The sequence below is a fragment of the Narcine bancroftii genome, chromosome 13 (assembly GCF_036971445.1).
Source record: "Narcine bancroftii isolate sNarBan1 chromosome 13, sNarBan1.hap1, whole genome shotgun sequence".
NCBI classification, from domain to species: Eukaryota; Metazoa; Chordata; class Chondrichthyes; order Torpediniformes; family Narcinidae; genus Narcine; species Narcine bancroftii.
Window position 1 is genome coordinate 87,940,508 of NC_091481.1, and position 16,239 is coordinate 87,956,746.

At 48.2% G+C, this 16,239-nt stretch overlaps 1 pseudogene; it reads right to left on the reverse strand.

Moving 5' to 3' along the window:
• The window catches only part of LOC138748768 (homeobox protein Meis1-like), a 195,758-nt pseudogene that overhangs the window by 61,233 nt on the left and 118,286 nt on the right, over positions 1-16,239 (reverse strand).

A 16,239-nucleotide genomic window follows, 5' to 3' on the forward strand; every position in this document is an offset into this window, starting at 1 on the left:
GGACTGGGCATAGTCAGTACAGGGCAAGGCCAGTGAAGAGGCGGTTCCAGTTTACAGGAGGTGGGGCTGTTAGAATGGGAAGCGTGGTCAATAGTGGGCAGGGCCAATGAGGAGGCGGTTCCAGTTGAGGGTGGGGGGGCGGAGCGGTGGGTATGGCCAACGCGAGAGCAGGGTAAGATAGAAGGAGATAACGAGGAAGGCAGAACAAGTATGGATGCCGAGCCCGGTAGGTAGAGAGGTGGGGCCAGGAAATGGTGGTGGGAAGGAAGAAGGAATCAAGTTGTCAGAAGGAACTGTGAAAGACAGGGAAGCAAAGCTGATCAACAATGGCCCCGGGTGAATGAGAAAGGAGGTGAGGCTCATTGGGAATGGAGGCCATGTCTCTTGGTAGAGGAAGGGGGGAGAGTTGGTCATGGAGGCAGGAGAGGAACAGGTAACCTAGGTGAGGATGGTGTTGGAGGGATCCAGCTGCTACAGTTGAGGTTGGGTAGGGTGGACATTTGGGGAAGGGTGAGGGGAAGTTGGGAAGGAAGGTGGAATCACACTCTGAGGGCAGTGAATGTACACTTGGAAGTCATTGGGTTCAGCAGGTTGAAGCAACCAGTGTAGACACAGGGATTTGTAAGGTTGAAGAGTGCTATCATGTGAAGTGGGCCCACAGGTGGGTGGGGAAGGGTGCTGTCATGTGAAGTGGGCCCACAGGTGGGTGGGGAAGGGTGCTGTCGTGTGGAGTGGGCCCACAGGTGGGTGGGGAAGGGTGCTGTCGTGTGAAGTGGGCCCAAAGGTGGGTGGGGAAGGGTGCTGTCGTGTGAAGTGGGCCCACAGGTGGGTGGGGAAGGGTGCTGTCGTGTGAAGTGGGCCCACAGGTGGGTGGGGAAGGGTGCTGTCGTGTGGAGTGGGCCCACAGGTTTTATGCCAGTAATGCATTTAATGATAGAGGTGAGCATGTCTACAGAGCAACGGAAAATAGTTCACCAGGAAATAAAATAAATGACACTCTTCATTCAATCAAAACAATGCAGAATGGAAAAGAAACAATATTTCTCAGCTGCTGTATTACAGCCAGATCACTTTTATTGCCGGCAAGAAGAATGGGCAGATTTGGAGCTGCTCACAGTCTCCACATCGCTGTCAGGGCCTTAATAATTGTTTAATATTTTTTCTTTGCACTAATCGCGTTACACATGGATATCTTTCATGGGCCTGGGGCCGGTGATGAAGATGCACTTTACTGGGTCTAATAGGGAATTTTATCCCAACAGTGTGAACCCTTTCACCTTGGGTCAACGGCTCACTACCCCAGCATGGGGTGCAGATCCACTTCTCCACCTGACCCTTTCTTTAACCCACGCCTGGCCTGGTTAATTGAGACTGCTTGACACAGGACCCTGGGAAAACCCAGTGGAAACAGGGACAGAGCCTTGTTGGTTCATCAGAGCTTTGTCAGGACTGGTCCTCCCTCAGCTCGGTAAATAGGGTGGACAGGACATCCACAAGATAAAGTCCTGAAGTGGAGCAAGGCTAAATTTGATGCTACAAGATAGAAGCTTGCAAAAGTTAATTGAAAGAAGCTCTTAGCAGATTTTCGGGACATCTGGTTTGTGGGAGGCTTTTATCAGTTATAGCCGAAGACTTCAGGATGAGAACATTGCTCTCAGAGTGAAGTGGATGGTGGGCAACCCGAGTTGACGGGGGGGTGTATTGAGGTCTGGTTAGATGAAAGAAGGCATATATGTCAGGTGTATGAAGGATGCATCAAGTGAAACCCTTGAGGAGTTTCAGGGATGTTGGAGTACAGTTGAATACTTCACTGTGAAAAGGATATGGTTGGATCTTAGCCTAATTTGGAAATTCAAATGTTCAGGAATGAACTTCAGGAATGAAGTAGCAAATATAGCCAGGCCCTTCACGGGCTCAAACCGCCCACCGATGTGAAGCACCGAGTCAAGATGGCAACCAACATTATAAGGGACCCAATCTCTCTGGTCATTTCTTCTCACTGCTACCTTTGGGCAGAAGGTGCAGAAAACTGATGTCCAGCACCTTTAAGTTCAAGGACTGTTTTTTTCCAACAGGTGTCCGGTCCTTTTCAAAGACAGGTCAAGTTTATTGTCATTTGATTGTACAAGTACAACCAGACGAAACAGCGTTCTCTGTGCACAACATACGTACAGACACACAATACATATGCAGGACAAATACTTCATCCATATCAATAAATAAAAACTTCTATGAATATGAGAGTCTCGGAGGGTGAGTGTGAGCAGTTCCTTTGGTCGTTCACCATTCTCGCTGCCTGTGGGATGAAGCTGATCCTCAGCCTGGTGGCGCTGCCTCTGATCGTCCTGTGTCTCTTCCCCATGGGAGCAGCTGGAAACCCTGTGTGCGGGGTGGAAGGGGTCCTCAATGACAATGATCTGAACCTCTTTTACTAGCCTAACCACACACTACTCTAGGACCACAAGAAAACCTCTCTGCACTATTGTAACATCACTTCTACTTCCACTCATTTTCACTGTGAATATTTATTAATCCTTTTATTATCTCTTTTCCAACTGGGGTCATTTAATGCACACTATTGTCATTTTTTTCTTTACAAAAAGTACCTGTTTGCCTGCACCAAGTAAGAATTTTGGTGCATTTGTGCATGGGTCAAGAACTTCAAATTTCTGGATGTCCTCATCTCCAAGGATCTGTCCTGGAGCCTCCACATTGATGCACGCTATATTTTGTGAGGTTGCTTGAGGACATTTGGTACATCACCAAAGACTCTTGTAAACTTCTACAGGAGAGCATTCTGGCAGGTTACATCACTGCCTGGTTCTGAGGTACCAAATCTCAGGTTGAAAATCTCCAGAGGGTTGTTCACTCGGCCTGCGACATCACAGGCACCAGACTTCACTCCATCGAGGACATCTACATGTGCCGGTGCCTTAAAAAAGCAGTCTCTATCCTCAAAGACCCCCAACACCCAGGCCATGCCCTCTTCACTCTGCTACCATCGGGGGAAAAGGTACAAGAGCCCGAAGACGAGCACCCAGAGAGGTTGGTGCTCAGCTGTGATGTGTTCTGTCATGAGCAGCCTGGTCTTAGGTGGGGAACATGGGAAGGGTGACCACAGACCCTGCCAGTCACAACTGGAACCATTGACCCAGGCAAGATGGAAACATAGCCAAGGGCTTGAATAGTTCAGGCATGTGTGAAAGGGAAGAGGTAAACACAGACAGAGCAGAAGAACATGAGAAACATGAACAGAAGTCGACCATCCGGCCCATCGAGTCTGCTCCGCCATTCAATGAGATCAAGGCTGATCTGATGAAAGGCTCATCTCCACCTCCCCATATCCATTCACTCCCCTACTATGTAAAAATCTATCCAGCCTTGTCTTAAATACTGAGGTCACCTCCTCTGCTTCAATGGGTAGCGAATTCCACAGATTCCCCACCCTCTGGGAAAAGCAGTTCCTCCTCATCTCCATCCTAAATCTACTACCTTGAATCTTGAGGCTAGGTCCCCTGGTTTTGGTCTCACCTACCAGGGGAAACAACTTACCTAACTTTATCTTATCTGTGCCTTTCATAATTTTATAAATTTCTGTAAGATCCCTCTAATTCTTCTGAAATCCATCAAGTACAGTCTCAGACAACTCCATCTCTCCTCATAGGCCATCCCCCTCATCTCTAGAATCAGGATTAAAACACGAAAGTCTGCAGACACCGTGGTTAAAGTAAAAATGCGATGCTGGAGAAACTCAGCAGGTCAAAGAGTGTCCTTTATATAGCAAATATAAAGATACAGAAACAATGTTTCGCGCACGTGCCCTAAATACCGACATTTTGCTCATACCTTGATGAAGGTCTCAAGCTTGAAATGTCAGTTATGCATCCTTAGCTTTGCTACATCCCTGGTGAACCTCCTCTGTACCACCTCCAAAGCTAGTACATCAATCCGTGTAAGTGCGAGGTGATACACTTTGGATAGAAAAACCAGAAGGCTGAGTATAGGGTTAATGGTTGGTTACTTAAGAGCATAGATGAACAGATGGGGTTAAAATCCATACATCCCTCAAAGTCGACGTGCAGGTTGACAGGATAGTTAAGAAAGCTAATGGGATGTTGGGCTTCATTTGTCAGGGGATTGAGTTCAAGAGTAGAGTGGTCATGTTGCAATTCTACAAATCTCTGGTGAGACCGCACTTGGAGTTTTGTGTTCAGTCTGGTTACCTCATTACAGGAAGGATGTGGAAGCTGTGGAGAGGGTGCAGAGGAGATTGACCAGGATGTTGCCTGGATTGGGAAACAAGTCTTATGAGGCAAGGTTAACAGAGCTGGGACATTTCTCTTTGGAGTGAAGGAGGATGAGAGGAGACTTGATAGAGGTCTACAAGATTCTGAGAGGCATAGATAGGGTGGACAGCCAGCACCAGTTTCCTAGGGCAGGAGTAGCAAACACCGAGGACGTATGTACAAAATGAAGGGAGGGAAGTTTAGGGGAGACTTCAGGGGGAAGTTTTTTAAGCAGAGTTGTGGGGGCCTGGAATGCCTTGCACACACACACACGTTATGGGGTAGGGAGGGTTTAGCACTGTTTTTAGGAATATATGGGTCGGCACAACAACGAGGGCCAAAGGGCCTGTCCTGTGCTGTAGTGTTCCATCCTTCCTCCAGATGTGGTCTCACCAGTGCCTTGTACAGTTGCAGCACAACCTCCCTGCTCTTAAGTTCAATTCGTCCAGCAATGAAGGCCACCGTTCCATTTGCCTCTTGATGGCCGGCTGCACCTGCAAACCCACCTTTTGCAATTCACGCGTGGACGAAATGAGGGTAGTTCGCATTGTACCAAGGGCTCTGATGCTGTCTTTGATAGGACAACTACCTCAGTGTATATATCAGAACAAAAGTGATCAGGCTGTGGCTTGACACTGAGGGTATCACAACATCCCAAAACCTGGCCTCTTTTACAAAATGCCATTGTGAACGATTGCTATGCAATTCAAATGAGATCACAGTTTTACAAGGATGACCTCATCTTGAAAAGCATATCACGGTCCAAACATACCTTACTTGGTCAAACCAGGACGTACAGAGATGTTGCCACTTCGGGGAGGGGGGATGGAGGGGTGTTCAGTTCTGCTTACAATCTGGAGATTTGAAATACTTGGGCTGTAACTGAGTCATGGCCAATTGACACTGAACCATGGTCTCCAGGCCAAACTCTGCTTTCATTCCATCACTCATGCTGATTGGGATGTTGCCTTTTGCCACAACTTAGTACAGGGCAGAAAATATCTCTCCAATTTGCTGGGAAAGAGGAGATTTGGAGAGAGTGAGAGAGAAAGAAAGAGCAAAGAGGCATGATTCAAATGGAACCTTCACACGCGACGTGTAATGAGGGGGTGTATAAAACGATGAAAGTTTGACAGCTCTGGGACTGTACTTGCTGGAGTTTAGAGGAATGGTGGGGGAGGGGGAATCTCATTGAAACCTGTCGAACCCTGAACAGCCTGGATTGAGTGGATGTGGAGAGGATGTTTCCTGTGGTGGGGGAGTCTGGGACCAGAGCCTCAGAAAACAAGCACATCCCTTGGGAACAGAGACGAGGAGGAATTTCTCCACCCAGAGGGTGTGGAATTTGCTGGCGTGGATGGCTGTGGAGGCCACGGCATTGGGGAAATTTAAGATGGAGGTCGATGGTCATGATTAGGAAGGGAATCTAGGGTTACGGGGGAAGGCAGGACAATGGGGGTTGAAAAAGATAGTAAATCAGCCATGGAATGGTGGGGTGGAGTCGATGGGCTGAATGGGCTAATTCCGCTCCTACGTCTTGGTATCATATGAACTCAGCACTAATGGAGTTAATTTGAAGAGAGAGTGTTTATTATTTCAAATGTAGTTATCAAACTGGATTTTCTAACTCATATTAAAGGTTTATTTTGAACCTTGGGAGTCTGTGAAAAAAATGGCAGAATTAATTGTAAAAGATAAGCCTTTTTTCAGTGAAAACAAGAGATCTTGGAGGTCTCCCTTTCCTTTGTTGACAACATTCACTGGGATCATTCCATAAATAGGGCAGGCGGTTAAAAAGGCAAATGGTAGGTGGGCCTTCATATCAAGAGGGTTTGAGTATAGGAACAAGGATACCTTACTGCAGTTGTACAGAGCCTTGGTGAGACCCCACCTGGAGTATTGTGTGTAGTTTTGGTCGCCTTATCTGAAGAAGGATCTTCTTGCAATGGAGGGAGTGCAGAGGCGATTCACCAGGCTGATGCCTGGAATGGCAGGAATGACTTATGAGGAAAGATTGCGCAAATTGGGATTGTACTCGCTGGAGTTTCGAAGATTGAGAGGGGATCTCATAGAGACCTATAAAATTCTGGCAGGACTGGACAGAATGGATGGGGAAGGGATGTTTCCGATGGTGGGGGAGTCCAGAACCCGGGGCCATGGTTCAAGGATAATAGGCAAACCATTTAGGACCGAGATGAGGAGGAATTTCTTGACCCAGAGGGTGGTGAATCTGTGGAATTCATTGCCACAGAGAGCAGTAGAGGCAGGGTCATTGAATATATTTAAGAGGGAATTAGATCTATTTCTTCAGTATAAGGGAATTAGGGGTTACGGAGAGAAGGCGGGGACAGGGTACTGAACTTTAAGATCAGCCATGATCTCGTTGAATGGCGGAGCAGGCTCGAAGGGCCGAATGACCTACTCCTGCTCCTATCTTCTATGTTTCTATGAAAGGTCAGCAGTATAGCAGGTCCCGCCATGGGAGAGAGGGTTCACTTAAATGTGCAAGCCAGACCTACAGGTATTAAGGGTTAACACCATTGAAGACCAGAGGCCTGAAAGAAGCTTTCACCAAACACGTTGAACTGCTTTCCATTTACAATCTGCTATTTCTATTTGAGTGTTAGCGCATTCTAACTTGGAGGATTTCGCACTTATATGGAACTTTCAGTGCCCACAGGATGCCCCACAGCTACTGAAGCACTTCTTGTAGTGTCGTCCCTGTTACAAGGTTGGAAATGTTATTTTTATTTATTCACTCATGGGGTGTGGCCTCAACAGACTGAGGCCATGTTTAATTACCCTTGAGAAGGTGGTGGGACGCTGCCATCTTGAATCGTTGAGGTGTGGGTTTACCCACAATGCTGTTGGGGGAGGGGGCTGCAAGGATTTTGACCCAGCGAAGGATGCATTCCCAAGTCAGGACAGCGAGTGGGTGGGAGGGCAACTTCCAGGGGGTGGGGATCCTCCCCCCCATGATTCTGCTGCCCTTCTGGCCAGCAAAGGGGGTGGGTGTCTACAGAGTTGTGGGGAGTTGCTGAAGGGTGATCCTGCAGTAAGGTACTGACCCCAGGGTTCCTTGCCCCTGCTCTACTTGTTTTACACCTATGACCGTGTAGTTCCGTACATCAACCACACCATTGATAAATCTGCAAATGATACCACAGAACTGGGTTGTTAAAACAGGGGCAATTTCTATTGAACTACTTTTTTCAACCTTCTTTAATGGTCTCTACTTTTCAGGAATGGTTTAGATGAGGTATTAAACATTTTATGATTTAATTTTTAATGATAATCTTGCTACATTTGAGCAATTTTCTACCAAATTCTCACTTTTTTAGGTATTTGCAAATTAGCGATTTTCTCCATTCTCAATGATCAAACCTTTCAAAGGCTCCTGTTATGAATTTGATAGAAACAATTTACAATCTTCAACCATCTCAGTAAAGGTTAATATCTGTTGTATATGATGCTTTGTTGAAATCAAGGGAAACCTCATTCAACAAAATTAGCAAGACATGGGAACAGGACCTTCGTATTTCAATTTCTGAAGGTTCTTGGAATTCTATTTTTAAGTTGATTAACACATCATCTCTATGTGCCCGCCACTCACTACTATAATTTAAATTGTGCATAGACCTTATATGTTAAAAGTTAAATTAGCTCGTATTTATCCTAATATCAGCTCTCTTTGTGACACATGTGAGAATGAGGATGGTTCACTAATTCATATGTTCTGGTCTTGTCCGACCTGAGTCAAATATTGGAAAAAGGTTTTCCTACTTTATCAATAATTATTATGCAAACTGAACACCAGATCCATTAATAGCCTTGTTTGGGATGTGTGAACGGTAGGTCCTGTATTAGCCTTCACCTCTCTTATTACGAGACGTGTTATTTTGATCTGATGTAAAGATGCTGTCCCGCCTACTCATCATCAACGGTTACATGATATGACGTCATATTTAACCTTGGAGAAAATAAGATGTTCCACAAGTGTTTTAAATTTGTTTTTCTCATCTTTGAGGCTCCTTTTTGAATGACTTTCTTAACCTTTCACAGGAATGATAATTACATAATCTGTGATTCTTGTGGATTTGCATTTCCGACGAGCAGTGCCCTCTCTCTCCTTATATTCTCCTGAATCTTTGGAATGGTTTAGGGCTTGGATTATATAATCAGAGTTTTAATCTTTATTTCCTCTCTTTTTTTCAATATATCCTTGAATCGATCATGTTGTATAAGGTTTAAAAAATTGTTAATGAGTTTGTTTACTTTGTTACAACTACATCTGTGTTGTGCATCATTGTTTTTTCTGTATGTATTACTATATAAAAACAACATAAATATTGAAAGATAAAAAGGGGTGGAATCAGCATGGGGGGTAAACGGGAAACGACTGAATGGTGCACCAACAACAACCTCAAACTCAAACTCAATGTCACCAAGACTAAGGAAGGGAAAACCAGAGGTGAATGATCCAGTGATCAGTGGGGGAGTTCTTGGGAGTCGTCATCTGGGAGGATCATTCCTGGATCCAATGCATTAATGGCATCATGAAGAAAGCTCGTTAGCGCCTCTACTTCCTCAGGAGTTTGCGGAGATTTGGTATAGCACCAAAAATCTTGACAAATTTCCACAGATGTGTGGTGGAAAGTGCCCTCTCCCCATACTATCACAGTCTGGTATGGGGACACCAATACACCTGAGCGGAAAGCCCTGCAAAAGGTCATGGACACAGCCCAGGACATCACAGGCAAACCTTCCCCACCATCGAGAATATCTACAGGGAACGCTGCGTCAGAGAGCAGCAGCGATCATCAAGGATCCACACCACCCGCCACACACTCTGTTCTCGCTGCTGCCATCATGAAAGAGGTATCAGTTCCACAAGACTCGCACCCACCAGGTTCAGGAACAGCTGCTCCCCCTCCTCCATCAGCCTCCTCAATGACAAACTCAATCCAAGGACTCGTTTAAGGACTCGGACTTTACACTTTATTGTTTGTTCTCTCTATATTGTACAGTTCACATTTCTTTATTTGTTTACATGTGTACATTGAGTAGTTTTTTTTTGCATTACCAATAAGTGATAATTCTGCCCCACCCATAGGACAAAGAATCTCAGGGTTGTATGTGATGTCAAGTATTTTCTCTGATGATAAATCTGAAATCCAATTAAAAAAAACTACCCACTGCAAGATCCTACAGACACCACTGGAGGTTGAACCTATGTGGTGATGTGGGCCAAGGGTTTGATCAGTCCCAACGCAGGCAAGCGGTTAGTGTGAACCCTGACATTAACCCCATCTGGTTGGAGGGGGCCCAGTCAGAAGATGAGGTACTGTTCCTCTTAGTCTGGCAGTGCATGAGACCACGGAAAGACACGTCAGCTAGGGAATGGGATGGGGAGTTGAAATGGGCGGCCGCTGGGAGATCCACGCTATTGCAGTGGCAGAGCCGAGGTGCTTAACGAAGGATCTCCCAGTCAGCGCCCAGTCTCTCTGAAATAGAGGAGACCACAACGTGACCACTGGATGCAGTGGCGACCCCTGCAGATTCCAGGGATTTGAGTATAGGCAGTATAGGCAGTAATGTCCCACTAACCTACCCATTCATGGGGTTTGATGGATGTTTGAATCCCCCGCATGAAAACACAAGAGGAAATGAATAACTTTTTAACAATAGAGCCCCAGATCAGAGGGTTGATGTGTGGAGAGATCCGCATCCCATGCTGTTCAGCTCCTCCCCAAATACTTCAAGCTCAGGCTGCGGAATACAGCCAGTATTCCACTTCTCAAGCTTTTAAGATCTTTAAAACCAAGTCCTGCTTTCCATGATGCAGGTGGGGAGGGGCTGGGCAGAAGTCTGGAACATTCACTGAGGTTTGGGTTGGCGCAGGGTGCTGCTTTCCACAGTAACTCTCCAAGGTGCCCTCCATCCTCCTGAAACTCATTGACTTTCACCACACTCCCCTGACTGGAAGACAAGCTGTCGCACTGAGATCATTCTTCAGATGCCGAACCCCAACCCGATCCCTGCCTCCCTTCCTCCCTCTCTCTCTCTCTCTCTCTCCCCCTTTCCTTTCCTCCCTCTCTCCCTCTCTCCCCCTCAGCCCTCTATTCCCTCTTTCCACCTCTCTCTTCTCTTCCTCTCCCCTCTATCCTCCTCTCCCCTCTTTCTCCTCCTCCCCCTCTTTCCCCCTCTCTCCCCTCTCCTTCCCTCTCTCCTCCTCTGCCAGTCTCTCTCTTCCTTTAAGCCATGTAAATCTGTCTCTGGCCACTCTTTTGATCTCATCTGGACCAATTATCTTTCAAAATGATGCTGCCAAGTGAATTAAGACATATCACAATATTAAAATCAATTCACAGTTTCCTACATAATACACATCAGAAGCTCATTTGTAGTGCAATGCAGTGTCGGGGAAGAGATACAGGAGGATCAGGAACAGCTTCTCCCCACAGACAGTGAGAACGCTGAACGACCAAAGGAACTGTACGACCAAAGGAACCACACCAGCAGTGCGAGTATAAGACAGCTTTAATAAACTAATATGTACACTAAGAGATCTTGTCTCTCTGCAAGACAGACATGGAAGGCTAGACTGCAGCTCTGGACTGCTTTATAGACAAGGTCATCGGGATGCCCCCTGGTGACCTAGTGGTATAATTACATATCACCACAGGAACTGCTTTCACTCACCCTCCAACAACTCTCATATTCATAAAACAATATCTATCTATTTATTTGTATAGATGAAATCCTTGTCCTGCGTATGTACTGTGTGTCTGTATGTGCGTTATGTCTGGTTGTGTGTCTGCGTGTTTTCCATCGAGGACTGGAGAACAGTTTCGTCAGATTGTACTTGTACAATCGGTTGACAATAAACTTGACTTGACCTCTTTGGAATGAGAGAGGAAACCCACATTGACACGGGAGGAACCTACAAACTCCTTGCAGATGGTGTCAGATTCGAACCCACGTCGCTGGCGCTGGAATAGTACTGGGCTAACCGTACTGCCTTTGTGGGAGCCTTTGGAACCAGGGGCATAGTGTCAGACTCAGAGAGGTGGAAGGTGATCTCTTCCTCTAGAGGGATTCCATCCCCTGGAGAGTTGGGGGGAAGGAGTCCAAGAGTCACACGGCTCTTCAACCATCCTGCCCATGTCGACCAAAATGTCCCACCCACACTAGACCTACTTGTCTGCATTTGGTCCATATCCTTAAACACATCCTAGTTATGTGGTCATCCAAATATTTCTCAAACATTCGCACCACCCTAACCTAAATCTGTGTCCTCTGGTTACCGATTCCTCCTCTCTGGGCAAAAGATTCTCTGTGTTCACCCAATCTATTCCTCTCATGATGTTGTCCCCCTCTTTGAGATCATCCCTCATCCTCCTGCGCTCCAAGGAACAAAGCCCCAGCCTGGCCCGCCTCTCCCTGTAACTCAGGTCCCCTGAGTCCTGGCAACATCCTTGTAAATCTCTGCACCCTCTCCAGCTCGACAACATCTTATTCAATGTTATTCAAGGCTGTGAGAGTTCTCAAATATACAGACAGCAAGAGTTATGTGGATCAGGCAGGATAGTGGAGGGGAAGCAAAGTCAGATTAGTCTTTGGTCTTGACTTTACGAGTTAGGGGTTAGAGATAGGGTTAGGGCATGGGCTAGGGTTGAGCTTGGGTTTGGAGTTAGGTTTTTGCATTTGTGTTTGGGGTGAGGGCTGGGGTTGGATTTAGGCTCAGGGCTAGGATTAGGATTCAGGTGGGTTGCAGGTGTTTCCATGTAGGCCACAGAGACTTCCGACCCTACTGAGGTCAGGGTGGGTCTGAGGCCATGTCTTGTTCCTCCTGGATGATCTTGGGTGGGGTGGTGGGCAATGTGGAAACTGAGGTCAGTGAAGTCACCTGGTCGTCTGCCAATATAAATGGTTCAGTCTCATTTCCTATCAGACCAAGGATATGGAAAATAGTGAAGGAAGATCAGGAACAGGGATCTCATTAAAATAGCCTGAGCTTTGATATTGATTGGGAGTGTACGCTTGCAATGTTTTATGTTCCTTAAAAAGGTTAAATAAAATACTTTAAATAAGATAAAGATGTGCTTCTTACAGAGCTGCCTTCGATTTGAAAATATTGCCTAGTCATTGCCACTCATGGGCCATGGCATGAAACCCAAATGAGCCTTAGACTGAGAAAGGTTATGGTTCGGGCTAGGGATAGAGTTAGGGTTAAGGTTAGGGGTTGGTTTAGGGTTAGGGCCAAGGGTTGAGTTGGGGTAGGATTAGGGTTAGAAGTTGTGTTGGGTTCAGGTTAGGGGTTGGTTTAGGGTTAAGGCCAGGGTTTGAGTTGAGGTAGGGTTAGGGCTAGGAGTTGGGTTGGGGTAGGATTAGGGTTAGGGGTTGTGTTGGGGTAGGGTTAAGGTTTGGGGTTGGGTTGGGTTAGGGATTGGGTTAGAGTTAGGAATTTGGTTCATGGTTAGTTTGGTCCTTGATTGAATGGCAGGGAAGACTCGAAGAACCCAACCCCTGCCAACAAGGAGGGGTTGCTTGTGTCCTGCCAACAAGGAGTGTGAAGCCTCCAGGTTTGCCTGGTGATTCCTTGGCCAGCATTGACCACTGCAGACATGACTGTAGTCCAGACCAAGGAAAGGATGCTTCTCAGCTTGAAAAAGTCCCAGGTTCGGACTTTATTCTCTGGAGTAAGGAATGTGATGGGAGATTTGTTGGAGGTGTACAAAATTATGAAGGGGATGGACAGAGTCAATGGAGATCGGCTTGTCCCACTGTGGGTAGGTGAGGTACAGGCCAGAGGACATGGGGAAGAGTTTATGAGGAATATTCAGGGGAACTTCACACAGAGGGTTGTGGGAGTGTGGAACGAACTGCCAGGTGAAGTGGTGAATACAGGTTCAATTTTAACATTCAAGAGATATTTTGACAGGCGCATGGATAGCAGGGGTGGGGTGGTAAGTTCAAAGGTTGCAGGTCAGCGGGACAAGGCAATCTATCAGTTCTTCACAGGTTAGAAGTATAATATTTCTGTGGCTCCGATGGTTCGCTGTTGGAGCACCTTCCACAACTCCCCATCATCCAGAAATCTTTCACTTCTGAAATAATATCAGTGTCTATGTCGGGCGCAAGTGGAGGCTGCAGCCCCTCAAAACTGTTAACCTTTGAGAAGTTCACAGATAATTTCTTGCCTCGCTTGGTGGCCTTTCACCCACTTGCTTACACACCTCAACCTCAGCACTGTTCAAAGCCTCTTGTTGCAATACTCTTTGAGTGGGTTCTGAAGACTCACTGCTCTCTGAGAGGAACCATTTTGCCTCACCTCTAGCTATTTGGGCAACGCTTATTTTGAAACAATGTTCTCCACTTGTCGAGAGGAAGCATCTCCCCACAGCCACACTGTCAGAGCTCTCAGGATCTGCCGCGTTACCACCAAGTTGCTTCTGCCTCCTCCATCTGACCTGTGCGATCATGCCGTATGAAACGGCCTGCCATTCTGGATCTGAGAACGGTAAACTGTTCCAACCCTGAGCATTCCTCCATGAACAAGAAGACTGTACATGCTCACGCCAACGTCCCACGACACTGAGGCTCAACCTCGAGTCATGGAGTTACACAGCACCTTACGCCCAACTCTTCCATGCTGACAAGTTGCCCACTTGAGTTTGTTCCATTTCCTTGTGTTTGGCTCACATCCCATTTGTGGTTGTAAGAAGGAAGGAGTAAAACACTAAAGTCTGCAGATACCACGGTTGAAGTAAAGGTAATGGTTCCATTATTGTCACGTCACTCTACATTTAGAATGTAACATACATGAAATTCTTTATCTACCATAAGGCAGACTTGCCCAGCGCCCCTCACACAGACACCTACAGTACTTGGTGTTCCCAGGTGGTCTCCCCTCCAAGTACTGACCAGGCTTGGCCCTGCTTAGCTTCCGAGATCAGACAATCCCAGGCGTATTTGGGCTATCACGTGTGAAACGTATCAGCTCTGATACTCCCTACCTTGGAGGGTAGGTACCAGGATGAAATGACCCCCATCCCAGTTTCATCATATTCACACAGTTAAGTGAAGCGGTCTTTCAGGGACCGTGTGAAAGAGCCTAAAGACAGCAAACTCCCACAAACAGTGCTGTAATCTGGTCAAACCAGGGGAGTGGGATTGAGGGTGTGTGGCTCTGTGAATGGAGAGGGAAGGGGGTGGAGAGCTGGAGGAAAGGAGACAGGGAGATGGAGAAGGGAGGCCAATCGAGCTCCCACAAACAGTGCTGTAATCTGGCCAAACCGGGGGAGTGGGGGGGGGGGGGGGGGGTTGGGGGTGTGTGGCACCATGAATGGAGAGGGAAGGGGGTGGAGAGCTGGAGGAAAGGAGACAGGGAGATGGAGAAGGGAGGCCAATCGAGCTCCCACAAACAGTGCTGTAATCTGGCCAAACCGGGGGAGTGGGGGGGGGGGGGGGGTTGGGGGTGTGTGGCACCATGAATGGAGAGGGAAGGGGGTGGAGAGCTGGAGGAAAGGAGACAGGGAGATGGAGAAGGGAGGCCAATCGAGCTCCCACAAACAGTGCTGTAATCTGGCCAAACCGGGGGAGTGGGATTGAGGGTGTGTGGCTCTGTGAATGGAGAGGGAAGGGGGTGGAGAGCTGGAGGAAAGGAGACAGGGAGATGGAGAAGGGAGGCCAATCGAGCTCCCACAAACAGTGCTGTAATCTGGCCAAACCGGGGGAGTGGGGGGGGGGGGGGGGGTTGGGGGTGTGTGGCACCATGAATGGAGAGGGAAGGGGGTGGAGAGCTGGAGGAAAGGAGACAGGGAGATGGAGAAGGGAGGCCAATCGAGCTCCCACAAACAGTGCTGTAATCTGGCCAAACCGGGGGAGTGGGATTGAGGGTGTGTGGCTCTGTGAATGGAGAGGGAAGGGGGTGGAGAGCTGGAGGAAAGGAGACAGGGAGATGGAGAAGGGAGGCCAATCGAGCTCCCACAAACAGTGCTGTAATCTGGCCAAACCGGGGGAGTGGGATTGAGGGTGTGTGGCTCTGTGAATGGAGAGGGAAGGGGGTGGAGAGCTGGAGGAAAGGAGACAGGGAGATGGAGAAGGGAGGCCAATCGAGCTCCCACAAACAGTGCTGTAATCTGGCCAAACCGGGGGAGTGGGGGGGGGGGGGGGGGGTTGGGGGTGTGTGGCACCATGAATGGAGAGGGAAGGGGGTGGAGAGCTGGAGGAAAGGAGACAGGGAGATGGAGAAGGGAGGCCAATCGAGCTCCCACAAACAGTGCTGTAATCTGGCCAAACCGGGGGAGTGGGATTGAGGGTGTGTGGCTCTGTGAATGGAGAGGGAAGGGGGTGGAGAGCTGGAGGAAAGGAGACAGGGAGATGGAGAAGGGAGGCCAATCGAGCTCCCACAAACAGTGCTGTAATCTGGCCAAACCGGGGGAGTGGGGGGGGGGGGGGGGGGTTGGGGGTGTGTGGCACCATGAATGGAGAGGGAAGGGGGTGGAGAGCTGGAGGAAAGGAGACAGGGAGATGGAGAAGGGAGGCCAATCGAGCTCCCACAAACAGTGCTGTAATCTGGCCAAACCGGGGGAGTGGGATTGAGGGTGTGTGGCTCTGTGAATGGAGAGGGAAGGGGGTGGAGAGCTGGAGGAAAGGAGACAGGGAGATGGAGAAGGGAGGCCAATCGAGCTCCCACAAACAGTGCTGTAATCTGGCCAAACCGGGGGAGTGGGGGGGGGGGGGGGGGGGTTGGGGGTGTGTGGCACCATGAATGGAGAGGGAAGGGGGTGGAGAGCTGGAGGAAAGGAGACAGGGAGATGGAGAAGGGAGGCCAATCGAGCTCCCACAAACAGTGCTGTAATCTGGCCAAACCGGGGGAGTGGGATTGAGGGTGTGTGGCTCTGTGAATGGAGAGGGAAGGGGGTGGAGAGCTGGAGGAAAGGAGACA